Raw genomic sequence first — 14,194 nt, 5'->3', positions numbered from 1 at the left:
TTTGGGACCTTATAAGTAGTTAGTTATGCACCACAATATCCTTGGTGCAACAACATCAACTGTTGCATGGCTAAACAGTTATAAGGTCCCAAAGGCGAGACCTATTGGCTATGCCAATGCTTTTTTAAATGAGTTTTAGCCACACTGCAAAGCATTCACGTTTCTGCACAACAGGGCTACAAAACATAGCCATAGCTAATAGCCATCATAGAGGGGACCTATTGGCCTTTGCTAATGCTTGTTACATGAGCAGACGCTGAGCCAATATAGGTGACCAGCTGGGACGGATGGATTTGGACATGAACCCAAGAAACAGAGAGAGGGTAAGAGCAGAAGAGAAATACATAAAAAGACAATGATAATGATATAAATAAAAAAATATAGACAGACAGCATAAATAGATGGATGGATAGATAGATAGACAGACAGAAAGACAGACAGACAGACTGATAGATAGATTGGTGCATACATTCTCTTGTTGGAGAGGACCATGCATATGCAGGCAATATCTACATCAAAAATGACAACAGGTGTATTTAGTGGTTGAATTTAAAGCATCAGCCCTGCCCCTTTCATCTGAGATACAATACATAAGACATCTCAAATTACCATGATATTATAGTGCACACCTTACACTGTTGAATGGCTAGGTCTGATTGTTTTGGGTGGAGGATATTTTCTTTCAACAGGAAATTGTTGAGTTGTATGTTAGCCAGTTTCTCCACTAGTTTACTCAGCCATGGTAACAGTGAGATTGGTCTGAGGTTAGTAAGTGTGGCAGGATCCACAATTTTCTTTTTTTTGGAGGGGTTTTACTGCCGTAATATTCCAATTGTCTGGTACGTTGGAGGATTCAAAGGATGAATTGATTATTTGATTAATGGGCGGATTGATATTGTCCACAAGTACCTAAAGTACTCTAGAAGGGCTGAGCTGCTAGGGTTTTAAGCAAACGTTTGTAGTGATATTTGGCGATGCACATACACGCGGTGTGGTTCCTGGCGCACATAGCCACGGCTGAAGCGCACAGAGACCCTACATTGCCACACAGAGAGGGAAAAAATTAGAGGGAACATTGACTCTGATGTTCCCTTACATGTGTCTCCCCACATTAGAAAGCCTATTTCATGTCACCAATAAGCCTGGGCATAGTTCGCAGAGTTCCGCTACTCCATACTCCGTGAGGTGCAATAAAAATTCTGCCATGCTACGCAGAGCTCTGCGAAGCTCCATGTGCAGTGGAGTGCATTAGAAAAATGCTTGTGTAGTGATTTTCAGTGCCAGGTGCTTGTCCGCACTGTGCAATCATTGCGAACAGCACCATGCCCAGCAGATTCTTACTAGAGCAGCAGCTTTCTTAGCATGAACGGATGACCGAATTTCTCTGGGTTTGTACGAGTAAAATGTCCAACTAACTATAACGTCGTCTCTGAAACCTGTTGTTTTTTCAGTGAATTTCAAAGGTTTTTCAAATGCTGATTTCTAATTATAACTACCCTGAAACCTATGTTTTTTCAGTGAATATATATATATATATATATATATGTCCAAAACAAATCGTTAAAACAGTTTCTAGAAAAATGATGTCCGAGACACTTACAGCCTGATTCATGTAGGCAATAGCGCTCGCAAAAGGGCCAGATTCTGAGAATCTGGCCCTTTGCGAGTGCGATTTTAGCATTTGGTATTCATGATCCCAAATGCAAAAATCGCTATTTAAGAATTAGCAAATATGCGAGGAATAGCATTTAAGGAATCTCTATTAGAGATTCCTCAAATGCTATTCATGACACATTACAAAATTGCGATTTTGCACTTTTGGGGCCGCTATTTACCGAGAGGTCAGACCTGTCGGTAAATAGCAAAAACTCAGAAAAATGCTTTTAAAAGCATTTTTCTAAGTTGCATGTTGCACACACACATGTCCTTTGGACATGTGTGTGCGCAACACCTGTTCAAATGTGCATTTTAGGGGTGCTACAGGGCGTCCTTTGGACACCCCTGGCACCCTTAAAATCGCTATCTTATTTGCGAGTAGCAAATTGCTACTCGCAAATAAGGGATACTCCCCATTCATTCCTATGGGCCTCTTGGCCCATAGGAATGAATGGGGAGTTTTTGCGAGTAGCAAATTGCTACTCGCAAATAAAGAACATGTAGGAATCGCTATTTAATTAGCAATTCCTACATGAATGCCGTTTTGCGTGTCCTCAATAGCGAATCGCTATGATTCGCTATTAGGGCCACGCAAAACGGCCTGTACATGAATCAGGCTGTTAATCCTTTCCAGCTTGTTTTATTTTCACAGCCTGGTCACTCGACGCGTTTCGTAGGGAGACCTCCTTGGTCACGAGTACGAGTGCACGTAAATCACCCAAGTTTTTACATGATCATGTAACACCTTGTCATAATGAACAGTAAAACAGACTCCTTGTGCAATACATTATATCGGAGCTAGAATGCAATTCATTCTAAAATACATTTAGATGCTGCGCGTTGTGCTCTTTTGCATTCAAGGTGCAACAAAATAAATATACGTTTCAAGCATCAACCTGTGGTATTAAATTGTGCTTCACAATAAATAACATGACGTTTCAGTCACGCGCGTTCTGGCTGTATGCCACGAAAACTATTGGCCGTACACCTTATAATTATCTAAATGCCCCAGTAGGCTTAACCACCGTCTCAATGAAGTGCAGTCTGTTCCAAAATGCATTGAAATTGGTGCGCAGTGCTGATCAAAATGAAATATGTAATACATTAATTTTCTTAGCTCCAATCTTGAGTTCAGATAGTACCGCTTGGTAAGAACATTAAGTATTACGTACAAAACAGTCAAATCGCCCCTGTGGGTTAACTATATTTAAACATAATAATTTAGATGGGTGCAAACAATACACTTGAAGGTGAAACTAAATACTATGCTTTTGCAATTCAAGACCATCAACAGAAAATGCCCTGCATATTTTGCTCATATGAGGCATTCGGCAGGCATACAGCCCCAGTGGGCAGATTCATTAGTCTCTGTGAGAACAGGTCCAGCCAATTCAGTCTTTAATAATAAGGCATACCAGTCTAACCCTGATGGGTATAGTCCACATTCAAAAAGTGTGCGCTTAACTCACTCATAGCTCCATTTTAAGTGCTTATACAGTCTTGCATTACAATCTTCAATCTAGATTCAACAAGGACCTGTGAGAAGAAAGTGAGAAAGAGGAAGGTGAGAAGATCATTCAAAATACTATTTACATACACTATTTACAATTATAATTCGCGAAGCGGTACCAGTAAGCAATAAAAATTATAATACAATCATTCTTAATCAGAATAACTCCGAACAGTTATGTGCATTCTACGTTCTCTGCAGATGTCAGCCTATGTTATCCCAAGTGTATTGATAAAGCCTCATCGCACTTGTGTCCCTCGGGTGGCATTGTGTGGAAGTTAATTATCAAATGTGACTCTAGTCTTCTCAGATCCAGAGTCCTATCTCCCCCTCTTTCCCTTATGGAGATATTGTCTAGGACACGGTATGAGACCAAACTGTTGTTGCTTTTATGGTGTGTGGCAAAGTGTCTGGCTGCAGGGTATTGTCGGTCGTTGTTGCAATACATGTTTCTTCGCCGGGTGTATGGTGTTTCCTATGTAATATTTGCTGCATGGGCATTTCAGGGCATAAACTACATATTCGGTGTTGCATGAAAAGTGTTTCTGTATCTTAAATGGTTTACAATGTGGGGAGAGTTTCACCTCCTTGACATTGCTGCTGTATTTGCATGCTTTGCACCTGCCGCAGACGTAGAACCCCTGGACTGTGTTTTTTCTAGTGTTGGGGGAATGAGTGTGTTACACACGTCTTTGAGAGATTTGGCCTTGTGATAGGTAGTCTGAGGGTAATCCTCAATCTCAGGTGTCAGGTCTTTATCAGTTTTCACGACATCCCAGAATTGTTTTAAAGCTTATAAGCTTGTTCACTTCCCGGGACTGTTTATTGAACCCTGTTATGAAAAATACTTTTTCTGTACTTTTAGTATCTCTTATTGGCACTGATTTCTCCAACAATAGCTCTTTTCTGTCTTGTCTATCTACTTCGACCAGAGCATTGTTTTTGAGTACCCCCTTTCTCGAAATCTCTCAACCATGATGTTTTTTTCAATGTCAAAGTCTTCCTCGTACTACAATTCCTTTTAGCTCGTAGGAGTTCACCCAATGGGATGCTCTTAAGGAGACCCGCGGGATGACAACTATGTGCGTGCAATAGACTGTTAGCCGCAGTTTCTTTCCTGTACAAAATTGTGGTCAATTTTCAAGTCCAGAAATTCGATTGTCTCTCTATCAATGTGGCTAGTGAATGAAACGTTAAATGTGTTAATGTTCAGTGCATTAACAAACTCTTTGGCATCTTGTTCACTCCCTTCCCATATGCAAAAAATGTCATCTATGTAATGTACCCAGGTTCTTATGTTGGTTTTAAATTGGTCCAGGGGTCTCGCTACTTGCTCCTCCCACCAGCCCAGGTATAACTCTGCAAAGCTGGGGGCATAGCAAGTACCCATTGCGGTTCCAAGTGTCTGACGGTAAGTAACACCATCAAACACAAAGAACTTCTGGGTAAGACATGTTTGTGTCATATCCAGAATCATTTCTGTATGAAATAGAAAGGATACTGATCTGGTTCTCAGGAAATGTCAGCATGCCCTGATGCCGATTTCATGCAGGATACTTGTGTATAAGCTCTTGACATCAAGTGTCATGAGCAAACAGCCTGGGTTTCAATCAATCTGGCCAATTATCCATAAAAAATCACCTGAATCTTTTAGGTAAGAGGGTAGAGCCTGTACCAATGGTTGCAGATAAAAATCAACATACCTAGAGGTGTTCTCCAGGCAACTATCCATAGAGAAGGGTCTTCCTGGGGGATTGGTCAGATTTTTATGTAATTTTGGAAGAAGGTAAAGTCCTGGTATTTTGGGATGTTTGCATTTCAAAAAGTAAAATTCTTGCACTTCTAAGAAACCCCTATCTTTCCACACCCCAACTGTTCCTGATGTTGTGGTTGGCTGCTTCATATTGTTGCATAGTGCTCTTTTCATATTTACCCCTGTCATTCAATTGTGAGAGCCCTTCAGTTAAATACATTTCTTTAGAGAGCACCACAATGTCCCCCCTTTTATAACAATTTGATTGTAATTGTTCAGGCTAAGTATAGCTGACATCTGGGTTGTAGATAAATTGGTCCTTCCATATCTGTTCTTCTTGGATATTTTATCAAGTTCTTTGATGACCCCCTTCTCGAACTCATCAATCGCTTCATTTGCAATTTGGGGCAAAAAAATGGATTTCGACTTAAATCCACTGTCGTGGTTCAGGTCTAGTCATATATTTTCATTGATAAGATTCAAGATGGGATCATCAATAGTATTGGGATCACCCCTTAAGTCATGGAGCAAATGCAACATTTCAGCATCACCTATCTGTATGGTGCTAGGTTGGTTTAGAATCTCTGTCTCTTTTTCTTTTTCTTTTACTTTTTTGGCGAACTATTTCTTTAGTCTGAGCTTACGAGTGAACTGGAATAAATCAATTCTACTCTGCGTGTAATCAAAGTTAGCTGTAGGGCAGAAAGAGAGACCATATGACAGTATCTCAACTTTGGCCTCGCTGAGCTTCCATTTTGAGAGGTTGACAACAGTCATGGTGTTCTTAATTTTCTTTTCTGTTGTCCCCTTGTCCTTGTCCCCACAGGGCTTGATACCTCCTCTCTGATGGAGGCGTTTGGTCTTCCTTCTCCTTTGCCACCTCTTCCACGTCCTCATTGTCCTCCTGCACCTGGTTTGCTATGTGTAGCCAACCTGCCTTGGGCTACCAGCGAGAATTCCTTTAAAACTTTCTATTTTGGGCTCAGAAGGTCGGCACTTGGTTCTTGGCCTATTTCAGCATTTGTTTGTACTTCTCTGGCCTGGTTTTTACTTGTTGATGCTTCGCTCCCTCTGGAATGTAAATCTTCTGCTGGGGTTCTTGCGGTGTTATGCTCCTTTGCAGATGTTGTGGCTTTTGTGCGTAGGTGGTCATACTTTTTTGCAAAAGTGAGGATTTGTCCCCTTTCATAGTCAATAAAGTCTCGCACAAATTTCCTTTGTTTTTTCTCTCTGATGTATTTTTCAATTGTTCCCAATCTCAGGTCCATCTTGGCCATATCAGCTTCAAATTCCTCCTTCTCACATATGGCTTTCAGTTTTTCAGTGAGTGCTTCGATTTCTTCTGCTATTTTTTCACAGTCTTTTTTGCCATATTTGACCAAGAGCTGTAGCATTATCATCGAACATTGGAGGCTATTGTTAGCCCACTCCTCCACTAAATACGGATCTGGTTCACTAAATGTGGGTGTGGTGTACATTCTCAGGCCCCTTCGAATATGACCTGCTTCCACATATTTATGTAAAGTGGTTGCCTCCCACCATTTATTTTGTTCCCTTTTTAAAAATTTCCACAGTCTGTCCCACATTTATTTTTTGTCCAATGTACCCTCGCTACTGCCGGGTGTCTCAGCTCTGTTATATTCCTGTCCTGAGATTGAGTTGGTAAACATTTTGCTTGCCGCCTCGCTTCGTTACAAATTTCTCGACGAGGCCATCTTTGTGAAAGATCTTCTCAAAGTGCTAATGCCTCGCGTTAGCATGGAAGAGTGCTGGTCTATTAAGTATGGATGAATTCAAATTTCTCAAAGTCAACCATCCAGTAATCCCAGTTATTTATCTAATTCCCAAGATACACAAAGACCCAACGAAGCCTCCCGGTAGGCCGATAATATCAGCAAGAAATTGTGTCATGGAAAACACCTCATGTTATATCGACTATTTCTTGCAGTTAAACATTTACCATCGTATTTGCAAGATACTGGAGACTTTCTGGGGAAGGTTGACGATGTAACATGGCAAAATGATTACCTGCTAATCACCCTGGATGTCACGGCGTTATACACAAGTATACACCATTTGGATGGCATCAAAGCAGATGAACACTTTTTGAGGACCTTTGTGCATGTTGAACCATAACAAAATACTTTTGGAGATGATTTCAATATGTTTAAACAATAATTTATTTCTATTTCAGATTCAGGTCTTTCAACAAATAAGAGGGGTGGCTATGGGGGCTTGCTTTTCCCCCAGCTTTGCCTGTTTGCATATGGGGCTGTGGGAGGAGCAAGTCCTCGGCACCATGTTTGCCAATGTACTAGCTGAAAATGTGATAGCATGGTATCGCTATATAGACGATTTAATTCTCATCTGGAAATGCCCTGAGGCAGCAGCCATTATGTTTATTCAAGAAATCAATAACAATGATTTGAATTTGCGGTTCACTGCACAAATCAGCAAGGTAACAGTCAGCTTCTTGGATGTTGAAGTATACATCCAAAAAGGAAAGTTGGAGACCAGATTCCATTGTAAACCAACTGTGAGCAATACTGTGTTCCACTCCACTAGCCATCATCCTGAGCATCTGAAACACAGCATCCCCTGTGGTGAGATGACGCATATTGGATGCATTTGCAGTGTGGATGATGACTGTTTTAGGGCTCAGAATGAGAGCAAGAACAGGTTCCTGACAAGGGGCTATACTGTTGAAATGATTGACAAAGCAATCATGAAAACTAAGTCTATATCCAGATTAACAGCTCTAAACAAAAATCCCAGACCAGGTGATACGCACATTGCACCTCTTCCTTTTGCAGAGCCTCTGAGATTGATTTTGACTTATAGCCGCCAACACCGCACTTTGCGCAAGATCTTTAACAAAAACTTGGTTGTAATCTGCAATGACCCTGCGATTGGCAAATCTCTGGCTCGGGTTCCTAAAATCGCATATAGAAAAGCACGCTCCATGAGTGATTTGCTTGTTGAAAACAGTTCAGTGGTTGTCACTCCCACATCATGGCTACAAACAGTCAAAGGTTTAATCAGATGTGTAACATATAAGTTGTGTAAACTTGGTAAGAGTAGAACATCTTACAGAACTCCTTTTCATGATGTGCCCACCACAATATCCAAGAGACTGACATGTAAAACTGATTTTGCCATATATGTGGTGGAGTGTACGTGTTGCCTGGAAGTACCAAGTTGCAGGTTCACAAGCGTATACTCCAGCACATCAGGGCAATCAGTAACAATACAAAAACACAAGAGGGTGCTAATGGTCTACATGGACTGGAAAGTGTCTTGTTTCCTCTAGCCTGTGTGTGTATATATAGAAAGAGACTAATCAATCAATCAATCAGGTCATTTGTAGAGCGCACTACTCACCCGTAGGGTCTCAAGGCGCTGGGGGGGGGGGGGTGCCGCTACTGCTCGAACAGCCAGGTCTTGAGCTTCTTCCTGAAGGAGAGGTGGTCTTGGGTCAGGCGCAGGTTGGTCGGAAGTGAGTTCCAGGTCTTGGCGGCCAGGTAGGAGAAGGATCTTCCTCCTGCTGTCGCTCTTCGGATGCGGGGGACGGCGGCGAGGGCGTGGTTGGTTGATCTGAGGAGGCGCTTGGGAGTGTAGAAGTTGATCCGGTTGTTGAGGTAGCTCGGGCCTTGGTCGTGTAGGGCTTTGTGTGCGTGGGTGAGGAGTCGGAAGGTGATTCTCTTGTTGACCGGGAGCCAGTGCAGGTCTCTCAGGTGTCCGGAGATGTGGCTGCGTCGGGGGATGTCGAGGATGAGTCTCGCCGAGGCGTTCTGGATCCGCTGGAGTCTCTTCTGGAGTTTTGCAGTGGTTCCGGCGTAGAGGGCGTTGCCGTAGTCCAGACGGCTGGTGACGAGGGCTTGGGTGACCGTCTTCCTCGTCTCGGTGGGGATCCACTGGAAGATCTTACGTAGCATGCGCAGGATGTTGAAGCATGACGAGGAGACGGCGTTGACTTGTCTGGTCATGGAGAGGGAGGAGTCCAGGATGAAGCCCAGGTTGCGTGCGTGGTCTGTCGGTTTGGGTGCGGTGCCCAGGGCGGGGGGCCACCAGGAGTCGTCCCAGGCGGAGGGCGTGGAGCCCAGGATGAGGACCTCCGTCTTGTCTGAATTCAGTTTCAGGCGGCTGGTCGTCATCCATTCGGCCACGTCTCTCATCCCTTCGTGCAGGTTGGCTCTGGCGGTGGCGGGGTCGTTGGTCAGGGAGAGGATTAGCTGGGTGTCGTCGGCGTAGGAGATTATGTTGAGGTTGTGTTGGCGTGCGATGGCCGCTAGGGGGCTCATGTAGACGTTGAAGAGGGTGGGGCTCAGTGAGGATCCTTGAGGGACGCCGCAGATGACTTCGGTGGCCTCTGACTTGTACGGTGGTAGGCGGACTCTTTGTGTTCTTCCGTCGAGGAAGGAGGTGATCCATTCCAGTGCCTTCTCCTGGATTCCGATGTTGCTGAGGCGCTGTATTAGGGTGCGGTGGCAGACGGTGTCGAAAGCCGCGGAGAGGTCCAGGAGGATGAGGGCCGCTGTTTCTCCGTTGTCCATCAGAGTTCGAAGGTCGTCGGTGGCGGCGATGAGGGCGGTCTCGGTGCTGTGGTTTGCTCGGAAGCCGGACTGTGAGGGGTCGAGGGATCCATTCGTCTCGAGGAAGGCGGCCAGCTGTTTGTTGACGGTCTTCTCGATGACTTTGGCCGGGAACGGGAGGAGCGAGATGGGACGGTAGTTCTTGAGGTCGGTGGGGTCTGCTGTGGGTTTCTTGAGGAGAGCGCTGAGTTCGGCGTGCTTCCAGCTCTCAGGGAAGGTGGCGGAGTCGAAGGAGGTGTTGATGATGTCCCGCAGGTGGGGTGCGAGGACAGCGTCGGCTTTGTTGAAGACGTGGTGAGGGCAGGGGTCAGTCGGAGATCCGGAATGGATGGAGTTCATGGTGCGGATGGTGTCTTCGGTGTTGATCGGGGTCCAGGTGCGGAGGGTGGTGGTGGGTGGCGTCGTTGCGGTTGTGGCTTGCGTTGGTTGGTTGTTGAAGCTGTTGTGTATGTCCGTGATCTTGTTGTGGAAGTAGGACGCGAGGGAGTTGCAGAGTTCTTGCGACGGGGTGATGTCGTTGTTTCCGGCGTTGGGGTTGGATAGCTCTTTCACGATGTTGAAGAGTTCCTTGCAGTTGTGTGCGTTGTTGTCCAGCCGGTCCTTGTATGCATTTTTCTTGGTGGCGCGGATCAGTTGGTGGTGTTTCCGGGTGGCGAGCTTGAGGGTGTTCATGTTGTCCGTCGTTGGTTCCCTTCTCCAGGCTTTCTCGAGGGCTCGACAGTTCTTCTTGGAGCTCTTGAGTTCGTCGGTGAACCATGGTGTTTTTCTGCTGCAGGATCTGCTGGGTGGGGTTCTCAGGGGGGCGAGTTCGTCCGCGCAGTCGTTGATCCATTTCGTGAGGTTGTCGGCGGCCTGGCTGGGGTTCGCTGAGTTGGCGGGAGGGTGCTGGCTCAGGGAAGCGGTGAGCTGGTCGGCTGTGATCTTGTTCCAGCTTCTTCGAGCAACCTGTTGCTGGTGGTGGTGGATCGTCGTTCTTCTGAAGGTGAAGTGGACGCAGCTGTGGTCCGTCCAGTGGAGTCCTGTTGCGTGGCTGAAGGTGACGTCTTTGCTGGATGAGAAGACGGCGTCGAGTGTGTGTCCGGCGAGGTGGGTGGGGGTGGTCACCAGTTGCTTGAGTCCGAGGTTGTCGAGGTTGTCGAGCAGGCTGATGGTGTTGCGGTCGTTGTTGTTCTCCAGGTGGAAGTTGAGGTCCCCCAGGAGGATGTAGTCGGCGGAGGGGAGAGCGTGCGGGCTGATGAAGTCGGCGATGTCCTCGCTGAATCGTGTGCGTGGTCCCGGGGGTCGGTAGATCAGGGTGCCTCTGAGGGTGGTCTTCGGGTTGGTGTGGATCTGGAAGTGCAGGTGTTCAGCGGTGGTGAGGGTGTCATCGGTGTTGGTAGTGATGCGGATGGTGTCTCTGTGGATGATGGCGATGCCTCCTCCCGTCTGGTTGGCGTTTCGGTCCCTCCGGGTGATCTTGTAGCCCTCTGGGATGGCGATGGCGATGTCTGGGGCTGAGGAGGCGTTCATCCAGGTCTCGGTGATGAAGGCAACGTCGGGGGTGGTGGTGTCGAGCAGGTTCCAGAGTTCTACGGCGTGTCTGTGGACGGAGCGGGTGTTGAGCAGGATACACTTGAGGTGGGTGCTGCTGGAGTTCGGCTTGGCGGGTGCAGGGAAGGTCCGGATGCAGGTGAACTTGCAGGCGTGGCAGCTGAAGGGTCCGTGGGTGTGCTTCGGGGCGGCTCGGTGACATCCTGGGATTCGGCCGGTGTTGAGTGCGATGAGGTCGGCGGCGCTGTAGGTTCGTCGGGTCGGCTTCCGTCGGTGGGGGCCAGGGGTCCTGGCGCTGGTCGCGATCCGGTCGCGGACGGGCGCAGACGGGCTTACCTTTGGCGCGCTTTCGGCGCACAATCGGCGCGCCCGCTGCGCGTGACCGCTGCGCGTTCGCACGGTCGCCATTTAAGGCGAAGTGCGCGGGTGGGCGGGTCAGCTGGGAGGCGGGAGCGGGGAGGGAACACAAGGAAAAAAGGGGCGGGGTCGCAAGTGGTGGCGGGAAGCGGGGGCGGCGAGGGAGGCGGGAAACAGGACAGGGGACGGCGAAACAGGCACAAATTCCTAACAAAAGACGCTAAACACGGGCCAAAAAAGACTGGGGGATAAAAATACAAGCACAAATTACACGTGGCGCAAAACAAGGGTAAAGACAAGAGAAATCAAGGCAAGCACAAATGCAGGCAAAACAGGCAGCGAGGCAGCGCACAGCGGAGGGGCACACGCAGCAGCTGGTGGCCGTGCGGCGCGGGGGTGTCCCACAAGTGGGTCACACTTACCTGTGCTGCACGGTCGCCTTTTAAGGCCAAGTGCGCGGGTGGGCGGGTCAGCTGGGAGGCGGGAGCGGGGAGGGAACACAAGGAAAAAAGGGGCGGGGTCGCAAGTGGTGGCGGGAAGCGGGGGCGGCGAGGGAGGCGGGAAACAGGACAGGGGACGGCGAAACAGGCACAAATTCCTAACAAAAGACGCTAAACACGGGCCAAAAAAGACTGGGGGATAAAAATACAAGCACAAATTACACGTGGCGCAAAACAAGGGTAAAGACAAGAGAAATCAAGGCAAGCACAAATGCAGGCAAAACAGGCAGCGAGGCAGCGCACAGCGGAGGGGCACACGCAGCAGCTGGTGGCCGTGCGGCGCGGGGGTGTCCCACAAGTAGTGAGAGAAGAAAACCCATCAGCCCACCCATTGGCGGAGCTTCATCATCTGGGATGTAGAAATTACAGACTGGTATCCACTAGTAAACTCACTTTCAGTATTGTGAGTGTTTTCTAGAACTGGATCCACCAGTGATGAAAAGAAGACAGAAGAATCGAATCTGTGGGCAGGGTTGTTGCAGTGCTCAAAAAGGTGTGTGCTGGTGAAAAGGAAAGTGTATTAAAATTGACTACCATGGTGCCTGGGTGTAACTTTTATTCTGGCGGTCACCATGATGACAAAAGTTAAAAAGCAGAGTGTGGATAGAATTCCAGCAAATACTGCTATCCTGATGGTGAGTTAACTGATCTTAACTGGTCAAAACAGTAACAATGACGCATCCTATCCAGTAGCCAGGCATTTTAAGGAGATCCATGGCAATTGCCTGGATCACCTTAGCTACTTTGTGCTGGACATGGTGGACACACCCCCTATATATTTACATATTTGGCGCCCTCTGGTGGGCTCGCTCTGATGAGCATGCACTGATTTGTGGGTTATGTAGTGTGCCAATAAAGTTTTCCACTAAATGGATGCACATAATTACTGCTGCTCATGTATTGTATTGGCACACTACATAACCCACAAATCAATGCGTGCTCATCGAAGGAAGCCAATCAAAGGGCGCCAAATATGTAAATATAAAGGGGGTGTGTCAGTATGAGCACACAAGACTGTCCTGACTCTGAGGAAAGTGCAGGAGCACTGAAACACGACAGGCTGAGGACAAGAAAGCCGAAATTCGAATATGCACGCAGGAGTTGGATTTTACCTATTAAAGGTCATGTGCCACTGGTGCTGAATGCGTTTTTGCCTGGGAGGGCACTTTGGAGCTTACATTTTCACGCAGCGGCCCGGCCACGAACGATGCACCACCCCAGGAGTGTTGGGGGCCTCGCTTTTCGGTATGTCACAGAGCTGTAATGGGGACATTTGTAAGATGATTGACAAACTAAACCTGCATGAGGAGGGCCATTTGCGGGCTTTAAACTTTAATCAGCCGCAGTAATTATGTGCACCCATTTGGTGGAAAAATGTATTGGCACACTACCTAACCCACAAATCAGCGCGTGCTCATCGGACCAAGCCCATCAGAGGGCGCCAAATATGTAAATATAAAGGGGGTGTGTCAGTACGAGCACACGATACTGTCCTGCCTCTGAGGAAAGAGCAGGAGCACTGAAATGCGTCAGGCTGAGGTAAAGAAAGCTGAAATTCCAATCTGCATGCAGGAGTTGGTTTTTATTACCTATTAAAGGTCATGTGCCACAGATGTTGAGTGCGTCTTTGCCTGGGAGGGCACTTTGGAGCTTACATTTTCACGCAACAGGCCAGCCACGAAAGGTGCAGCACTCCAGGAGTGTTGGGGGCCTCGCAGTTTGGTATGTCACAGAGCTGTAATGGGGACATTTGTAAAAAGGATTGATAAACTAAACCTGCATGCGGAGTTCCATTTGCAGTCTTTGAACTTTAATGAGCAGCAGTAATTATGTGTATCCATTTAGTGGAAAACTTTATTGGCACACTACATAACCCACAAATCAGCACGTGCTCATCGGACCAAGCCCATCAGAGGGCGCCAAATATGTAAATATAAAGGGGGTGTGTCAGTAGGAGCACACAAGACTGTCCTGCCTCTGAGGAAAGTGCAGAGCACTGAAACGCGTCAGGCTGAGGACAAGAAAGCTGAGATTTGAATTTGCACGCAGGAGTTGGTTTTTACCTATTGAAGGTCATGTGCCACAGATGTTGAGTGCGTCTTTGCCTGGGAGGGCACTTTGGAGCTTATACATATATTTTCACTGAAAAACCATAGGTTTCAGTGACGTTATAGTTAGTTGGACATTTCACTCGTACAAAACCAGAGAAATTCAGCCGTTATAGTTAGTTCGGCTAACAATAACTGGCACCCCCGCAATGCACTGCTGATGACATCACATATTACATCATTTATGA

At 47.1% G+C, this 14,194-nt stretch overlaps 1 protein-coding gene across 2 annotated transcripts in view; it reads left to right on the top strand.

Annotated features, from left to right (window-relative positions):
• CACNA2D1 (calcium voltage-gated channel auxiliary subunit alpha2delta 1) overlaps nucleotides 1-14,194 on the top strand; it is a 1,913,432-nt gene that overhangs the window by 310,534 nt on the left and 1,588,704 nt on the right. The window lies entirely within an intron of this gene.

The sequence above is a fragment of the Lissotriton helveticus genome, chromosome 1_1 (genome assembly GCF_964261635.1).
Source record: "Lissotriton helveticus chromosome 1_1, aLisHel1.1, whole genome shotgun sequence".
Taxonomy (NCBI): domain Eukaryota; kingdom Metazoa; phylum Chordata; class Amphibia; order Caudata; family Salamandridae; genus Lissotriton; species Lissotriton helveticus.
This window is presented reverse-complemented; position numbering and strand designations above follow the sequence as displayed.